Consider the following 5,619-nt stretch of genomic DNA (forward strand, 5'->3'; position numbering starts at 1 on the left):
TTGGCCATTGTGATTTAGTGTTTTTTAGACCATGATAGGTAAAATCCTGGGAAGAAAACTCACCTGGGGTGGAATTCTGACTTATTAACTAGGAGAGCTGTGTTCTCTTTCTCCTAGAACTCACTCTGTCTTCAAGACGAACACTGTGTTTGACCACAAAAAAGTCACCATCACTAGACGGAAACAGAAAAGCCAACTTAATTTTGTTTTATTTTTAAGGATCTAAATTTTTATGTCTTTTTAAAAGTGAAAATTCAGAACTTTTTTCCTAGTAGTAAAATAGCAGTTGTGTTTAGTGAGTAAACATCACTGATTCATACCACAACATGGACCTTCAAAGACTCAGCTGTCATTAATTCTCCACAGAAGAGAGGCTGGTCTGTGAAGGAGAGAGCACTCCACACCACATGCCCCAGTCTGCTCTTTCTTGTTTCCTGTCCAGCAGCTCATCCAACAGTGTACCAAGCATTTGAAGCAATTACACAGTGGTTGTTCTGGTCTTTGGCCAGTGTTATGTAGCCATTCATGCCCCAGTCTTCACACCAGCTGGAAGAGCACATCCTCCATGCAATAGAAAGAACACACAGCCTTGCCTCAGTCCTCTCATTTAAATGCTGAGCTGGAGGCCATACTCAGCAAACAGATTCAGAAAAGGCAGAAGGTCAAACCCTGGATACTAATGGTTATTTCACAGAGGATATGAAAACCACTGCAGAATGAGAACAGAGTGTCTCCCACCCACATGCGGCTCAGAACTAGAAATGCAGTGATGCGAATTCCATCACAAAACTGCAAACCAGGACAGAATCTTAATGTTTTGATCAGACACTGATAGTCTGGGATAAATCTTCTACCAGCAACAAAAGTCCCTTTGGAATTGGAAGCATAAAGATTTTTGCCAGTATATACCTATTCTTGACCAGCCAGTATTTCTTTGCCATTATACTCTGTCCTCAAAGCCATAGCTGACCACCAGAACAGGGTGGTCCTGATCCTTACTGCTGCACTTTGCAGCGTAATAGATGCCTGGGAAATAACACCAAAGCTGGGGTGAGAGGCTCTAAGCACCTCACAGTGACTGTTGGCTTCAACAATGAAGAAAGTATTTTGGAAGAGTTTATTGACATGATATAAATTCCAGATAAGACTTAAAAGCCAGGTCCGTTGTTATCAATACTGCTTCCAGAGCAGTGGTTTCTCAGTCTTCCTAATGTTCTATTACAGTGATTCTCAACCTTCCTAATACGATGACCCTTTAATACAGTTCCTCAGGTTGTGGTGAGCCCCAATCATAAAATTATTTTCATTGCTACTTCATAACTGTAATTTTGCTACTGTTATGAATTGTAATGTGATATGCAAGATGTCTGATCTGTGACATCTGTGAGTTGTTTGACAAGACCCACAGGTTGAGAACCACTGAGCTAGAAATTTTCACAAAAACTGCAGAAAGACAAATTAACAGCTGTATTTTGCAAGACATTTTTCTATGTGCATTTAAAACTGTTCTTTAAAACCTTGTGTTTCAAGCCAGGTGTGGTGGCACATTCCAGAGTCAGAGTCAGAGTCAGAGTCAGAGGCAGAGGCAGAGGCAGAGGCAGAGGCAGAGGCAGAGGCAGAGGCAGAGGCAGAGGCAGAGACAGAGGCAGAGGCAGAGAGGCAGAGGCAGAGAGGCAGAGAGGCAGAGGCGAATCACTGTGAATTTGAGGCCACCCTTGTCTACAAAGAGTTCAGGATAGCCAAGGCTACACAGAGAAATCCTTTCTTGAAAACCAAACGAAACAAAAAACAGAAAACAACAACAAAGCCACCCCCCCCCCCATTAAAACCTTGCATCTCTACTTAGAAACATTAGTCTAAAAGAAAGAGTGTAAATTACAGGAATGAAATCTTTGGTAAAAATCTTGACGACCCAACAATTGAAAAACGTTAAGTAGGGGCTGGAGAGATGGATGTTAAGAGCACTGGCTGCTCTTCCAGAGGTCGTGTGTTCAAGTCTCAACAACCACATGGTGGCTCACAACCATCTATAATGAGATCTGGTGTCCTCTTTGGCATACAGGCATACATGCAGGCAGAACACTGTATAAATAATAAATAAATGATAAATAAATAAATAAATAAATAAATAGAAATGGCTGCAGGTATAGTTCAGCAGTAGAAATGTGACTGGCATGTATAGGATGTATAGGGTTTTTGGTTCAATCCCCAGTGTCACAAAAAATAAAATAAAAAAGAAAAACATTAAATAAAGCTATCTAGTAAATGATGTAACTCTTAAAAAATTATGAAGTGCTCATACCCATAGGGATATGCTTGCGTTATAATCAAGTGGAAATGGTGTACACAGCTCTTGCATACACCATGTATAAGATCCATGAAGCTAAATACATTAGATTTTACGTACAAGAAGGTCCTCAAGCTGCTATCATATGATGTCACATTGCTTTTACAAGTTACTAGAAGGAAATATGCTTACCACTACTACAGAACTGAAAGGACTCTTGGCCACAGACACAGCTCCCAGCATAGCCATGGCACTCATCAGGGCACCTTCATCCTCTGGAATTAGCACAAAGTCTGTGATGTTAGCAGAGAATCCTCAGGTGTGTGCCTACAACTTTGACCTTTTCAAAGGTAAAGGAGGAAGAGACTCAGTTACTGCCACCCATGTCTTGGTGAGCATTAATTAGAACCACAACACTCTGAACTTTGCAGAGAACACTCAAGTGTGGGCTGTTATAAAGCATCCCAGGAAGTGAAATGAAGTGAAAATCAGCTCTCATGTCTTCAATGACAACCCATAGATCTTCTAGACCATACAAAATTTCCATACAGGGAAATCTTTGTTATGTGTGGAATGGTTTGCATGTTCCCTGTGTGTACAGAAACAGGAAACCATCACATCAGAAGGCTGTGCAAAGACTGCTAATGAGACATGGATGGTGTACAGTGATTCTAACTTTCAATGTGAGTTCTGAGGGCTGTGGATTATCTCTGCAATTGACCGCTTTCCATAACCTGAGAGGGAATTATCACTGATATGAACTGCATCAAAACTGGAAGTAATTTATAGCTGGCAAGTGTGTTATAGAGCCTATGGATTGTATCTATGATGCCCCAGAAACTTCATAGTGCAAATGTGATGCTAAACAGCATAGAGGGGGAAGAAGGCTAAAAAAGCACAAGGTTATGTCACTGGGGAAACATTTTGTTTTCCCAACAGACACTAGGCTCATGAAAAGGCTATATTAATTGCTAATAAATTGGGGTCACTGTTTACATCAAGTAGAATACTCATGTGTTTTATTGGCCCCTTAAGAATCACAGGCTGGATATGTTATTTATGTTTTCTATTTGGATGCTCTCTGATATAAGAATGAAAAAAATATAGACAGCAGTGAGAAACAACCCGAAGTTATGATGGTAAGGATGGAAAATAATGTCTTTGTTTGACTCCCAGTCCCACTGTAACCTCTTTCATTAAGGGCTATTAGCTGGATACCATTGTATAACTGTCTCCCTAAATAATTTTGGGTGTGTTTTTATTTTAGAATCTTTTAACGAAACTCTCCAAAACTGTCATATCTTAATCTATGAAGTCTTTCCTGGAAATGGGATTTTCTTAGATTATTATGGTACTTGACAGACACTTGCTGGTCAAAGGCATGGTAAAAACATTTCAAGCTTCTAAACAACCATGCATACCTGATTTTTGACATCGGAGCCAAAACCATACAATGGAAAAAAGATAGCATCTTCAACAAATGGTGCTGGTCTAACTGGATGTCTACATGTAGAAAATGCAAATAGATCCATACTTATCATCCTGCACAAAACTCTAAGTGGATCAAAGACCTCAACATAAAACCAGATTCACTAATCTGCTAGATGGGAAAGTGTATAAGAGCCTTCAACTTATGGGCACAGGAGACCACCTTCTGAACAGAACACCAACAGCACAGGCTCTAAGAACAACAATCAAAAAATGGGACCTCATGAAACTGAAAAGCTTCTGTAAAGCAAAAGACACTGTTGTCAGAACAAAATGACTGCCTAAAGACTGGGAAAGGATCTTCACCAACCCTATATCTGACAGAGGGCTAATATCCAGAATATATAAAAAAACTAAAGAAGTTAAAAAGCAACAAATCAAGCAATCAAATTAAAAAAAATGTGGTACAGAGCTAAACAGAGAATTCTCTGTAGAGGAATGCAGAGAAATGGCAGAGAAACACTTAAAGAAATGCTCAACGTCCTTAGCCATCAGGGAAATGCAAATCAAAACGACCCTGAGATTTCACCTTATACCCATCAGAATGACTAAGATCAAAAATTCAAGAGATAACACATGCTGGAGAGGTTGTGGAAAAAGTGGGACCCTCCTCCATTGATGGTGGGAATGTAAACTTGTACAGCCACTTTGGAAATCAATCTGGTGCTTTCTCAGACGATTAAGAACAGTGCTACCTCAAGATCCAGCTATATCACTCCTAGACTGATGCAGCCAAGGATCTTACATGGATATAACCTAGAACCCCTGCTCAGATGTAGCCCATGGCAGCTCAGCATCCAAGTGGGTTTAGGAAAACAGGGACTGTCTCTGACATGAACTCAGTGGCAGCCTCTTTGACCTCCCTCCACAAGGGAGGAGCAGCCTTGCTAGGCCACAGAGGAGGACATTGCAGTCAGTTGTTATGAGACCTGAAAAACTAGGGACAGATGGAAGGAGACAAGGACCTCCCCTATCAGTGGACTTAGAGAAGGGCAGGGAGGTGATGAGGGAAGGAGGGTGGGATTGGGAGGGAATGAGAGAAGGGGCTACAGCTGGGATACAAAGTAAATAACCTGTAATTAATATAAAAAATAAAAATTAAAAAATGTCAAAAAAAGCACTGAGTAAGTCAGTTATCAGATACATCACATAAGAGTTACTAATTATCCATTGCCAGCCACAATGAAACAGCCCTCCCACACAAAGGGGCAGGTGCTACCCTGGGCATATTACCAACAGTCAGAAGCCCTGGCAAGGTGTAAGGTGCTTCATCCCGGTAAGAGCATAGCAGCCCTCCTTTGGTACCAAAGATGCTGAGAGGATCTCCCCATGGAATATAAGTGGCCAATTCCCAGGGTTAGGCCAATGAGCTCCCTCTTTGGAGGTGATTGATGACTACTAGGGTCCCTTTTTTCCTTGGGTACACACACACACACACACACACACACACACACACACCAAACCAAAAGCAACATAAAACACAAATGAAATGAGTGAACTTGCCACAGCAGGGCAAACTTGTTTCTTGGGCTATGGAATACTCTCTGTAAAGGTGAACATTGGTCTTCAGAGGTCAGAAAAAACCTTTCTTCATTTTCTTTTACTTTCAAATGCTACTGTCTGATGTGGGTTTTCTTGTATCTGTTGATTGGTTTCTGGACTCTCTCTGTGTATGTCTTTCTTCTTGTCAAGGTGTGCAACTTCAGTCCTCCTGTACTTCAGATTTAAATAGCCTTTCTGGATTTGTCTCTTGTCATTCCCTCCTGGAAGTACTCTGGCAGAAGGGCTATTCCAAAGAGGAACAATTGTCTCCCTATCTTCAGCTATCAGTCTGCTGAAACAAA

The sequence above is a fragment of the Psammomys obesus genome, unplaced genomic scaffold, assembly GCF_907164565.1.
Source record: "Psammomys obesus unplaced genomic scaffold, mPsaObe1.curated_primary_1811, whole genome shotgun sequence".
Classification (NCBI taxonomy): Eukaryota; Metazoa; Chordata; class Mammalia; order Rodentia; family Muridae; genus Psammomys; species Psammomys obesus.